General features: G+C 38.0%; 1 protein-coding gene across 5 annotated transcripts in view; it reads left to right on the top strand.

Moving 5' to 3' along the window:
* The window catches only part of DOCK3 (dedicator of cytokinesis 3), a 547636-nt gene that overhangs the window by 205395 nt on the left and 327348 nt on the right, over nucleotides 1-14893 (top strand). The window lies entirely within an intron of this gene.

A 14893-nucleotide genomic window follows, 5' to 3' on the forward strand; every position in this document is an offset into this window, starting at 1 on the left:
GATAATTCTTTGATTTTGGGCCTTCTTTTTTTTTTTCTTTTAGTATGTGTACATTTATTGCTAAAATTGATGTCAGCACAGCTTTCGCTGTGTCCCAGAGGTTCTGATAGGAAGTGTTTTCATTTTCATTGGATTCTATGAATTCCTTTATTCCATTCTTGATGTCTTCTACAACTCAGTCTTTTTTAAGCCGGGTATTGTTCAGTTTCCAAGTGTTTGATTCCTTTTCCCTGCTTTTTCTGTTATTGATTTCTACTTATATGGCCTTATGGTCAGAGAAGATGCTTTGTATGTAATATTTCGATGTTTTGGATTCTTCTCGGGCTTTCTTTATGACCTAATTATGTGGTCTGTTTTGGAGAATGTTCGTGTGCGTTGGAAAAGAAAGTATACTTGACTGCTGTTTGGTGGAGCGTTCTGTGTATGTCTTTGAGATCAATTTGGTTGATTGTGGCATTTAGATCTTCCGTGTCTTTATTGAGCTTCTTTCTGGATGTCCTGCCTTTCACCGAAAGTGGTGTGTTAAAGTCTCCTATTGTAATTGTGGAGCTGTCTGTCTCACATTTCAGTGCTGTTAGAGTATGTTTTATGTATCTTGCCACCTTGTCATTGGGTGCATAAATATTTAATATGGCTATATCCTTCTGGTATATTGTCCCTTTAATCATTACATAGTGTCCTTCCTTATCCTTTGTGATGGATTTAATTTTAAAGTCTGTTTTGTCAAAAATTAATATTGCCAGTCCTGCTCTTTTGTGATTGTTTGCTTGATATATTTTTTTCCCATCCTTTGAGTTTTAGTTTGTTTGTGTCTCTAAGTCTAAGGTGTGTCTCTTTCAGGCAGCATATAGACAGATCATCTTTTTTATCCATTCTGCCACTCTGTCTCTGTATTGGTGCTTTCAGTCCGTTAACATTCAGCGTAATTGTGGATAGGTATGAGTTTATTGCTGTCATTTTGATGTCTTTTTTTGTGTGTTGTTGACAGTTTCTTTCTCCCACTTAATTTTTTGCGCTGAGTAGTTTATATATTGTCTTTGCCTCCTATTTGTTGTTGTCGATTTTGCTTCTGCTGAGTCTTTGTTTTTTTCTTGTATTTTATTTTGATGAGTAGGATAGTTAGTCTCCTTTGTGGTTACCTTAATATTTACCCCTATTTTTCTATGTTTACACCTAACTTTTATTTCTTTATATCCCCTTGTCTTCCTCTCCATTTGAAAGATCTGTGACTACATTTCTTAGTTACTCTTTATTGTTTTAATGTTGTCTTCTAATGAGATATATTTTGATTCATCTTAATAATGAGAGGACATCTAGAAAAGCAGTTGTGTTTGGGGTTAGCGCCTGACTAAACGTACAGCCATCTATTATTCTCCATGTGTTTTCTACACCTGGCAAACATGCCAGTTTAACTGGTTTGTGATAGAAATACACCCTTGCTTTTTTAAAATAAATTTAAATATGGTAGCACTAATCTCTGTAGTTCTTAAAAGGATACAGATTTCATCTACTGTTTTGGTGAGGGGTTGGGGTAACTACAAGTGATTTTTCTTGGCCCCTGCTTATCCGATAGCCTTTAACTACCATGTCCAGGAGCCAGTATTGGGATTCTACTAGTTGCTGAGTATATGTCTTCCAGTGTTACATTACTAAATTGAGGAAGTAACCGTACAGTGGCTTCAGGATCCTAAGGAATTAGTTAATTCTAGTCTCAGTCAGACCATTAAGTCTGGTCCTTTTACGAGAATTTGGGATCTGCATCCCACTGCTCTCCTGCTCTCTCAGGGGTTCTCTGTTGTGTTCCCTGTCAGGGCAGTCATCGGTTGTTGCCGGGCACCACCTGGTTCTTCTGGTCTGAGGCTGATGTAGTCTCTGGTTCATGTGGCCCTTTCTGTCTCTTGGGCTCATAATTGCCTTGTGTCCTTGGTGTTCTTCATTCTCCTTTGATCCAGGAGGGTTGAGACCAGTTGATGCATCTTAGATGCTGCTTGCTAACGTTTAAGACCCCAGACGTCACTCTTCAAAGTGGGATACAGAATGTTTTCTTAATAGATATTATTATGCCAGTTGACTTAGATGTCCTTTGAAACCGTGGTCCCCAAACCAGGGTTGCTTTCTTGATGGTATGTCTCCAAGTCTCTCTTCAATTCTTTGTTTTAGATCTTGAAAGAGATTGATTTAAAGCACAACCTATTCTTGTAGATTGAGTCCTGCTTCATTAACGTAACTGCCAGTAATCCATCTCATTAACATCATAGAGATAGGGTTTACAACATATAGGAAAACCACATCAGATGACAAAATGGTGGACAATCACACAATAGTGGGAATTATGGCTTAGCCAGGTTGACAGACATTTTTGGGGAGCACAGTTCAATCCATGACAAAACCCATGGCATCATACTTGGAATCCCAAATTGGTAGGTGGAATTATCCATTTTTTCAGATGAAGAAGGCAAGAATTTGAAACTTCAAGGATCTTTACCAAAGTAGCATGGGTAGGAAGTAGAAGAACTAGCAGCTGAGTCCAAGTTATCCTACCACATGTGTGATACTCTTAGCTACATTGCTGTGCAACATGCATAGATTTAAAGGATCTTCTCTCCTCTCTGTCACATTTTCTCGTAAAACTCTTTACCCTATATGAACCCCAGATTCTTTCAGAAATTAGCTTACAAATCCATCTTATGTGGTATTATTCTTAGTGTTCTGACTTCATTCTATTCTGTGAAACAATGTGTTTGTAAATAATATCTGTTAATTTTAGGAAATTTCAGGATATTTTTGTGTTAGAGTCTGAGAGAAATAAATTAGTATTGATTTAGGCTAGGGTTAGTATAGTTTAAGGTAAGCCATATATCTTATTATTATAAAGTAGGAACAGTGTTTTTTTCCATACATCTCAATGATTAAACTAGCTGAATACCTAATAGGTGAGACCCTTCAAATTTTTATTCTAGTTTATCCTGTATATCATTTTGCATTAATTTTAGTAAAATGTAACACTTCAGTTATAACATTTCCCATGCCTCCCCATTTTCATAAGAGACAAGTGTAAATCTCTTAGCCTTATACCAATGACACTGTTGTCTTTTCAAATGTATCTCCATTTGTCACTAGCATGAATGCTCATTAATATGCTTTGCTCTTTATTTTCTACATACCTCTTTTCATAGCATATTACAGCCTACAGGGCCTTCTCTCCATGTCCTTAAAACTTAGCCCTCCTTAAAACACTAGTTTAAGCCACACTTCTTCATGGTGCTTTATCTGACTGTAGCAGCTTTCAGTGACCCTCCTTCTACAGAACAACACTAGATTTTATAGCTGATGTCACACAATTAGCAATTATTTGTACTTTAATTTCTGTTATTAAGATTGTGATCTTTCTGTTTGTTTCTGTAAATCTCATAATTAATCATTGCAGCACTCTTAAGACATACTGTATAGGAATAACTTCAGAAATTGTCACTTATGTCAAGTTATCTAGTAGCTTGAAGAACTAAAAGATGTCTTCTCATTCAGTTTAGTTTCTTATAATGTCATTTATGACTTCTTTTTTCTTAAAGATAGCATTTATCATTTGCTTGTTCTGTTTTATCTCATAAAAATTTCAATATGACTTACTTAACTAAAAAATTAAACCGTGTCGTTGTTAGGTGCGGTTGAGTTGGTTCTTACTCATAGCAACACTGTGTACACAGAATGAAACACTGCCCAGTCCTGCACCATCCTCACAATCATTGATATGACTGAGTCCATTCTTGCAATCACTATATCAGTCCACTTTGTTGAGAGTCTTCTCTTTTTCATTAACCCTCTACTTTACCAAGCATGATGTCCTTCTCCAAGGATTGGTCCCTCCTGATAACATGTCCAAAGCATATGAGATGAAGTCTTGCCATCATTGCTTCTAAGGAGCATTCTAGCTATATTTATCCCAAGACAGATTTGTTCGTTCTTCTGGCAGTCCATGGTATATTCAATATTTTCAGCCAGCCCCATAATTCAAAGGCATCAATGCTTTTCACATGCATATGAGGCAGTTGGAAACACCATGCCTTGGGTCAGGTGCGCCTTAGTCCTTCAAGTGACGTCTTTGCTTTTTAACACTTAAAAGAGGTCTCTTGTAGCAGATTTGCCCAATGTAGTGTGTCATTTGATTTTTTGACTGCTCCTTTCATGGGCATTGATTAAAATGAAATTCCGGACAACTTCAATCTTTTTCCATTTATCATGATGTTACTTATTGGTCCAGTTGTGAAGATTTTTGTTTTCTTTATGTTGAGGTGTAATCCATACTGAAGGCTGTAGTCTTTGATCTTTATCAGTAAGTGCTTAAAGTCCTTTTCACTTTCAGCAAGTGAGGTTGTGTCATCTGTATATTTCAGGTTGTTAATGAGTTGTCCTCCAATCCTAATGGAGCGTCCTTCTTCATATAGTCGAGTTTTTTGGGTTATTTGCTTAGCATATGAATTGAAAAGATACAACCCTGACACACACCCTTTTTTTACTTTAAACCACACGGTATCCCCTCATTCTGTTCAAACGACTGCCTCTTGGTTCCTCATGAGCACAATGAACTGTTCAGAAATTCCCATCCTTTGTAGTGTTATCCATAATATGTTACGATCTACACAGTTGAATGTCTTTACATTGTCAGTAAAACACAGGTAAATATCTCTGTGGTATTGTCTGCCTTCAGCCAAGATGCATCTACCATTAGCAGTGCTATCCCTCATTCCACATCCTCTTCAGCATCCGACTTGAATTTCTGGCAGTTCCCTGTCAATGTACTTGCTGCAACCGCTTTTGAATGACCTTCAGCAAAGCTTTACTTGTGTGTGTGTGATATGAATGGTATTGTTGGATAATTTCTGCATTCCGTTGGATCACCTTTCTTTGGAAATGGGTATAAATATGGATCTCCAGTCAGTTGTCGAGGGAGCTGTCTTCCAGATTTCTTGGCATAGGTGAGTGAGCACCTCCAACAGTGCTTCTGTTTGTTGAAACATCTCAATTGATATTCCGTCAATTCCTGGAACCTTGTTTTTCACCAGTGCCTTCAGTGTGGCTTGGACTTCTTCCATCAGTACCATTAGTTCTTAATCATATGGTACCTCCTGAAATGGCTGAATGTCAACCAGTTCTTTTTGGTACAGTGACTCTGTGTATTCCTTCCATCTTTTTTTAATGCATCCTGCATTGTTTAATATTTCCTCATAGAATCCTTCAGTATTGCAACTTGAGACTTTAATTTTTTCTTCACTTCTTTTGGCTTGAGAAATGCCAAGTATGTTCTTCCCTTTTGGTTTTCTGACTCTAGGTCTTTGCACATTTCATTATAATACTTTACTTTGTCCTCTCAAATGGCCCTTGGAAATCTTCTGCTCAGCTCTTTTACCTCACCATCTCTTCCTTTTGCTTTAGCTGCTCCATGTTTAAGAGCAAGTTTCAGAGTCTTTTCTGACATCCATTTTGGTCTTTTCTTTCTTTCCTGTCTTTTTAACGACCTCTTGCTTTCTTCATGTGTAATGTCCTTGATGTTATTTCGCAGGTAATCTGGTCCTCGGTCATTAGTGTTCAGCACGTCAAATCTGTTCTTGAGATGGTCTCTAAATTCAGGTGGGATATACTCAAGGTTGTACTTTGGCATTCATGGACTTGTTCTAATTTTTATTAACTTCAACTTGAACATGCCTATGAGCAGTTGACGGTCTGTTCTGCAGTTGGCCCCCAGCCTTGTTCTGACTGATAATACTGAGCTTTTCGATTGTCTCTTTCCACAGTTGTAATCAATTTGATTCCTTTGTATTCTGTCTGGCAAGGCCCATGTGTATTGTTGCTGTTTGTGTTGTTTAAAAAAGGTATTTGTAATGAAGTCATTGGTCTTGCAAAATTCTGCCATATGCTATCCAGTATATCAGTATCAGTGCCTGAGTCATTTTGAACACAGAGGTGCTCTGTCAGCTGTGTTCTCATGGAAAAAAATGATGCGTAATGCTAATTTTGTGAAATACATTTTCCTTGCTATTTCCAAGTGGATGATGTTCCCTGTCTAAAAAATGAGAATATGGGTTTCAATCACCTTAGCATATCAATATGTAAAATCTTTAGTCCCAGAAAATATTTCTTTATCCCACAAAATTGGTGTAAACATTATAAAAATATTATCAAGTCATACCTCTGACTTGATGCAACAACCTTTCAACAAGTTTTCATATATTGTACTTATGTTAAGATCCAGAATCTTTACTGTCATCTGAAAGGCCTCTTGAGAAGTGACCCCTGCCATACCAGTCTTCTTTCAGTTCTTGAATATGTGAAATACTGTTCTAGCTCAGTGACTTCCTGTGTTCTTTCCTCTGCAGGTGACAGCATACCTGGTTCTCTCCCTCCACTCCCCACACACTTTTCCTGTCTTGTCATTTTTGTATCTTTTGGGCCTTTGTTTCAGTGCCACTTGTTTAGTGAAACCTTCACTGATCCTGTCATGTGTAATGTCCCCCAGCTAAAATCTCTCATTTTACCTTTTAATTTTCATCTTAGATTTATCACTATCTATTTGTTGTGATTATTTGTTTATCTGGCAACCTATCCAGACTAACAGCTCTTTTAAGATAGGGTCCCTGTGCATAATTGTTCCCTGATAAATCTTTGGCAATTAGCAGAAGGTGGGACTGGCACCACATAATGCTGCTCATGAAGTAGACTAAGAGAATCCTTTCTGTTCTCAGGTTCAGTATACCTCCATCAGGCCCAGAATTCCTTTACTGACACTAGTTTCTAAGAAGATGTAACACCAACATAAAGGAGAGGTTTTTAAACTTTTACAAACCAGGGTCTGGGCTTTATTTTTTCCGATTCCATCAAATCTTTTATACCGAAGGTATGGGCTAAGTTGCATAACTTAAAAATGTTAAAGACATAATTTTTCTAAGTTTATCTGTGCAGGAGTTGGAGGGTGTTATGGTCTTTCCTTAAAGAAAAAAGCTCTAAGACAGACGATATTTCTAAAAGTAAAATTGTAATATATTGAAGGAGGAGTCAAGATGGTGACTTAGTCAGATACACCGTGCCGTCCCTTTACAGCAAAGGTCCGAGAAACCAAGTGAAACAGATAAAGATGACAATTCTGGAAGTCTGAGCATCAAATGAAAGAATAAAGAACTAGATTGACTACCACTCGGGAGAAGAAACTAATCCAAAACAGTGAATGAGGACAGGTACGGAGTGGAGGTGCTCTGCCAACTGGCCTGGCACAGCATGGCCATTTTGAGACTAAGCCAGCAGCAATCTCGGGTGAGGAACACAGGAAGGCAAGTTCATGGAATTCCCAACAGGAGGCAGAGAAACTGTGTAGACAAACCTAGAGTGAAACAAGGTGAGCAGGACATGAACTGGGTTTAAACAGGGAAAGTACAGGAAGAGGGGCGAGAACTCTAGGGATCCCAGCATCCACAGAGGAGAGAGGGAGCCAGGACCCAGAGACAGGGCTACTTACCAGCAGCGGTCCCTGACCACTGGGGTATGTGCGCACAAGGAGTAATAGATCTAGAGTGTCCTCAGGAGGTCCCCCACTGATTGGACTATGGGCAGCCTCTTCCACCTCACGCTTGATCGGGGCTAGGTCCCAGTTGCTGGCTGCATCCAACGGGAGATGCCCAGGAACCCTCACCCAGTTATCTGAGGAGCACACTCCCTATCTCCCCACCCTCCTGGTGATTAGTGGCATGAGCCACCCCATCCCTGCAGCCCTGACTGCCAGGAATCACAGTACTAGATCCCTCTTCCCCCCTCCACCTAGCCCCATCCGCCACCACTCCCTGTGTACCTAGCGAGTGTCTCCTGGCTCCCTGCCCCACCCCCTACCTGCCGACCCACTGAATGGCGAGAGAGCGCTCCTGTACTCCTGGCCACCTTCCTCACCCACCGACCCCCCCACTTGCCCACCAGCTGGGTGGCAGAAAATGATCCCAGGCACCTGGTCGCCTGCCCCACACCCTGGCCACAGCCATGCTCACACCGTGAATAGCTGTGAGCTCTCCCATGCCAACTGGACCAATGACAGGCAGTGGCCTACCCTCACTCAGCCTGCCGTCAGCCATTTCACATACCCAGTGAACAATAACATGGGCTCACACTGCTTGCCTCTGCCCCACTGTCTTAGTCATCTAGTGCTGCTATAACAGAAATACCACAAGTGGATGGCTTTAACAAACAGAAATGTATTCTCTCATAATCTAGTAGGCTAAAAGTCCAAAGTCAGGGTGCCAGCCCCAGGGCAAGGCTTTCTCTCTCTTTTGGCTCTGGAGGAAGGACATTGTCATCAGTCTTCCCCTGGTTGAGGAACTTCTCAGCACAGGGACCACGGGTCCAAGAGATATGTTTTGCTCCCAGGGCTTTTTTCTTGGTGGTATGAGGTCCCCTATCCATTCACAGTTTCAAAAGTGCTTTCACATTTTAGGTGTCTGTTAGAGCAGCACCCCACTCTTGGTACCAAATTCTATCTTAGTCATCTAGTGCTTTAATAACAGAAATACCACAAGTAGATGGCTTTAACAAAGAGGAATTTATTTTCTCACACTCTAGGAGGCTAGAAGTGTGAATTCAGGGTGCCAGCTCCAAGGGAGGACTTTCTGTCTCTGTTGGCTCTGGGGGACCTCATACTGCCGAGAGAATAGCATGTCCTTTGGACCTGGGGTCCCTGCGCTGAGAAGTCCCTTGACTGGGGAAGATTGATGACAAGGACCTTCCTGCAGAGCCCAGAGAGAAAGCCTTCTCCTGGAGCTGGCACCCTGAATTTGGACTTCTAGCCTCCTAGAATATGAGAGAATAAAATTTCTCTTTGTTAAGACCGTCCACTTGTGGTATTTCTGTCATAGCAGCACCAGATGACTGAGATATCCACCCACCCGGAAACAGGTGGTGAGTACTCCCATGTCACCAGATAAACAATCAGCAAAGCATGCCAACCCACCGACCCTGAGATATCAAAACAAAACAAAAATCAGAACAAAATGAAATTGTAATCAATCAATAAATAAAATAACACATTAATGCCTTGGAGATAACAGACAATAACAAATGATTTGGAGAAACAGGATACGTTGGCTCAAATAAATGAGCAAGATAAAAGGGCAGAAAATTCCTGAGGAAGAAATAGTAATAGAACTACCTGGTAAGGAATTCAAAAGACTTATATGCAGGATCCTCAGAGAGTTTAAGGAAAACACAGACAAAACCATGGAAGAATTCAGGAAAATAATACAAGAACAAAATTGTAAAATAGACAGACAGGAATCATACAGAAACAACTAGAAACCCAGAAGATTACTAGTAAAATACCAGAAACAGATAACTCAGTGGAAGGACATAAAAGTAGAATTGAATGGATGGAATAACGAATCAGCAAAATAGAGGACAAATCCCTTGATACTAACTTGTTTGAGGAACAATCAGAAAAAAGAATGAAGAAAGCCCGAGTTATGCGGGACACCATTAAGAGGAATAATTTATGTGTGATAAGAATTCTGGAAGAGGAGGAAAAAAAGAAAACTTCCCAAATATGAAAGATGAGAAGATTACCGTTCAAGAAGTTCATCCAACCCCATACAGGATAGACTACCAAAAAAAAAAAAAAAAAAAAAATTTTACTAAGACATATAATCAAACTTTCTAAAACCACAGTCAAAGAAAAAATTCTGAAAGTAGTTTGTGAATAGTGACACTATCACTTACAAAGGGGCACCAATTAGATTAAGTGCTGGTTTTATCATTGGAAACCATGCAGACAAAAAGGCAATGGGATGATGTATATAAAATCTTGAAGGAAAAGAATTGCCAACCAGGAATTATATATCCAGTAAAATTGTCTTTCAGAAATGATGGTGAAACTAAGACATTCCTAGATAAGCGGAAAATAAGGGAATTTGTAAAAACCAGACCAGCCTTAAAAGAAGTATTAAAGGGACCCTTTGGTTAGAGAAGTAGTGACATCAGACAAAAACCTGAGATAAAGACACATGACAACATCAGCCAGATATCAACCCAGATAAAGATTTCACAAAAGGAAAATAAAGCTAAAAAACTGACTACAGAGAACTGGAGAAATTAAGATGCAAATGACAACAACTTTAGAAATGAAGGGAGAATAAAAGATATAGAACTTCCATATGGGAAGGAAGGCAAGTTGATTTCAAGACACAACACAGTGTTTTAAAATGAAGAATGTAAACTTCAGGGTAACCACAAATCAAAATAATAAATCTACTCACAAAAGTAAAGAAGAAGAAAACCAAAAAGACTCAGTAAATACAAAAACAGCAGTGATTGATAGGAAAAGAAAATCCACGTACCACAAAAGAACTCAGCACAGAAAATTAAGATGAACGAAGAAACCGCTAACAAGAAAAAAATATATAACAAAATGACAGCAGTGAATTCATATCTATAAATAATCACACCGAATGAAAATGGATTAAATTCACCAGTTAAGAGACAGAGAGTGGCAGAATGGTTTAAGAAAAAAAAAAAAAAAAATGACCCATCAACATGTTGCCTACAAAGAAACATACCTTAAACACAAAGACATAAGTTAAAAATCAAAGGATGGAAAAAACATATCAAGTAAACAGTATCCAAAAGAAAGCAGGAGTAGCAATACTAATTTCAGACAAAATAGACTTTAAGTCAAAATCCATTATAAGAGAAAAAGAAAGGCATTATATAATGAGTAAAGGGTCAATCCTCCAAGAAGACATAACAATAATAAATACCTGTGCACCAGTGACAGAGCTCCAAAATATATAAAACAAGCTATAACAGAATTTAAAAGAAATAGATAGTACTATAATAGGAGACTTTAAGACACCACTTTCGATGATGAACAGAACAACTACAAAGAAAATCCATAAAGACACAGAAGCTCTAAATAACACAGTCAACCAACTGGACCTCATAAGCATATACAGAACACGCCATGCAACAGCAGCACAGTACATATTTTTCTCCAGTGCACACATTCCTCTGAATAGACCATATTTTAGGCCACAAAGCAAACCTCAATAAATACAAAAACGATGTAATACGAAGCAACTTTTCTGACCATAACACTGTAAAACTAGAAATGAGTAACAGAAAGAGAAAGGGAAAAAATTAAATGCATGGAAACCAAATAACACCTTATTTAAAAACTACTGGGTCATAGGAGAAATTAAAAATGAAATAAAAAAAATTCTTAGAATCAAATGAAAATGAAGACAGCATACCAAAATGTCTGGGACACAGTGAAAGCAGTGCTCAGAGGAAAATTTATAACAATAAATGCAGGTCAATAAAGAAGAAAGATCCAAAATTTATAACTTAACCTGACAACTTGAAAAAATAGAAAAAGAACAGTAAAAGAAGTCCACAGTCACCAGAAGAAAGGAAATAATAAAGATCAGAGCAGAAATAAATGAACTGGAAAACAGAAAAACAATAGAAAGAATCAAGATGACTAGAAGTTGGTTCTTTGAGAGGATCGATAAGATTGACAAACCACTGGCCAAATCAACAAAGAGAAAAAATGAAAGTTGAAAATAAACAAAATAAGGAATGGAATGGGTGACATTACAACAAAACCACCAGAGATAGAGAGGATTATTACAGAAGCTTATGGAAAATTATACTCTAACAAATTTGAAAAACTCTAGAAGAAATGGAAAAATTTCTAGAAACACGCTACCTAAATTAACACAAACAGAGGTACAAAACCTAAACAGACCCATAACAAAAGGTGAAATTTAAGATATCTTAAAAAAACTTCCGCACATTAAAAAAAAACCTGGCCTAGGTGGCTTCACTGGAAAGTTATAACAAACATTTAGAAAAGAGTTGACACCAATTCCAGACTGTAGAAAAGGGAGGAATACTCCTTAATTCATTCCATGAAGCCAGCATTAACCCTGATACCAAACCAGGCAAAGATACCACTAAAAAAGAAAATTACAGACCAATATCCCTCATGAATATGGACACAAAAATTCTCAAAATTTTAGCCAGGAGGATACACAACAGCATGTCAAAAAAAATAATACATTACAATCAGGTGGGATGTAGACCAGTGATACAAGGGTGTATCAACATTAGAAAAACAATCAACATAATTCACCACATAAATAAAACCAAGGAAAAAAATCACATGATCATCTCAATCAATGCAGAAAAGCTATTTGATAAAAATCTAACACCCTTTCCTGACAAAAACTCTGAGCAACATAGTAAGAGAAGGGAAATTCGTCAACATGATTAAGGACATATAAACAAAACCAACAGCCAGCATTATACTCAATGGAAAGAGATTGAAAGTGTTCCCACTGAGAACAGGAACTAGACAAGGATACCCATTATCACCACTCCTATTCAGTGCTGCACTATAAGTCTTAGCCAGAGCAGTCAGACAAGAAAGGGAAATAAAGGGTATCCAAATTGGGAAGGAAGAAGTAAAACTATCCCACTTGCAGATGACATGATCCTATACATAGGAAATCCCAGAGATGCCACAAGAAAGCTACTGGAACCAATAGAAGGGTTCAGCAAAGTGGCAGAGTACAAGATCAACATACAAAAAATCAGTTGGATTCCTCTACACTGACAAGAAAACAATACCATTTGCAATAGCCCTCCAAAAGATAAAACATTAGGAATAAATCTTACCAGAGATGTAAAAGACTTATACAAAGAAAACCAAAAAACACCACTACGAGTGGCACCAAAGATGAGAAAACCAAAGACGCCTACATAAATGGAAAAACATACCAGGCTCATGGATTGGAAGACTTAACATTTTGAAAATGTCAATATTACTCAAAGCAATTTATAGATACAATGCAGTCTGATCCGAATCCCAACAATGTTCCGTAACAAAATGGAAAAACTAATCTCTAACTTTATGTGGAAAGAGGCCCCAAACAGCTAATGCATTGTTGAAGAACATAGTAGGAGGTCTCACACTTCCTGATCTCAGAAGTTTGTTTGACTACATCCATGGTAGTCAAAGCAGCCTGGTGCTGGTACAATGACAGACACATAGACCAGTGGAACAGAATTGAGAACCCAGAAATAAATCCTTCCTGTTTTTTGTTATGGAGAGCTGATCTTTAACAAAGGGTTGAAGTCCATTCAGTGGGGGAAAAATAGTCTGTTTAACAAATGGTGCTGGCGGAACTGGATATTCATTTGCAGAAAAATGAAACAGGATCCATACTTCACACCATATACAAAAACTAACTCAAAATGGACCAAAGACCTAAATGTTAAACCTAAAAATATAAAGTTAGGGACAAACTAGGGGTCCTAATTTATGGCAAAAATAGACTCTCAAATGTAACTAAAAATGCACAACAGAAAATAAACTAGATAACTGGGATCTCCTAAAAATTAAATACCTGTGCTCATCAAAAAAGTAAAAAGAGAACCTGCAGACTTGGAAAAAATTTTAGCAATGACATATCTGCCAAGGGTCTGATCTCTAAAGTATATTGAAAAGTTTTAATGCCACAACAACAAAAAGACAATCCAGTCAAAAAAAACGGGCAAAAGACATGAATAGACACTTCACCAAAGAAGACATTTGGGGAGCCAACAAACACATGAAGAGATGTTCATGATCATTAGCCGTTAGAAAGATGCAAATCAAAACTATAGTGAGATATCATCTCACCCCTGCAAAAATGGCACTGATCTAAAAAACAAAACAACAAATGTTGGTGAGGTTGTGGGAAGATTGAAACTCTTATATACAACTGGTAGAATTGTACAATGGTACAACTACTATGGAAAATGGTATGGTACTTTCTCAAAAAGCTAGAAATAGAAATACCATATGATCTAGCAATTCCACTATCCTATCCAGTATTCTAGAGATATCCAGTATCCTAAAGAAATTAGAGAAATGACATGAATAGACCCATGTTCACTGCACACTTACGTTTACTAGAGCATTATTCACAATAGCAAAAAGTTGGAGAAAGCGTAAGTGTCCAACAGACGAATGGATAAATTGTGTTATAGACATACAATGGAATACTATGCAACAATGAAGAATAATGATGAGTCTGTGAAACATAACATGGATGAATGTGGAGATTATGCTGAGTGAAATATGTCAATCACAAAAGGGCAAATATACTATATGAGACCACTATTATAAAAAGTCAAGAATAGATTTACACACAGAAAGAAACATTCTTTGAGGGTTACTGGGGCAGGGAGGCTGGGAGGGAGAATCATAAACTAGATAGTAGACATGTGTTAATTTTGGTGAAGGAGAAAACAGTACACAGTAAGGGTGAAGTTAGCACAACATGACCAAGGCAAAGGAAGACACTGAGAAGTACATAAGAATAAAGGGCAACTGAGGTAAATAAAAAAAAAAAAAAAAAATTTTTTTTTTTTAAGGTAAATACTAATTTTTTTTTTTTTTTACTATAACATATACAGTCCTGCAGCAGCAGTAATAACGATAATCTGTGAGTGGATGTAACATATGTATATATGTATGCCAAATAGGTGTAGGAGGTTGTATAGGAGTACACCTGTGTGTATATATAGGTATAAAAACCACCCAAACCTGTTGCCATCGAGTCAATTCCGACCCCTAGCAACCCTATAGGACAGAGTAGAACTGCCCCATAGAGTTTCCAAGGAGCGCCTGGTGGATTCGAACTGCCGACCTTTTGGTTAGCAGCCATGTAGCACTTACCCACTACACTACCAGGGTTTCCATATATAGGTATAGTTGTGAATATTTCTATATACATATTTGTGTGTGCTGCATGTGTATTCATATATATATAACAGAGTACTTAGGGGACACAGTTATGGAAACTTAGGCATAACCAAACACCTC

This window comes from Elephas maximus, chromosome 20 (genome assembly GCF_024166365.1).
Source record: "Elephas maximus indicus isolate mEleMax1 chromosome 20, mEleMax1 primary haplotype, whole genome shotgun sequence".
Lineage (NCBI taxonomy): Eukaryota > Metazoa > Chordata > Mammalia > Proboscidea > Elephantidae > Elephas > Elephas maximus.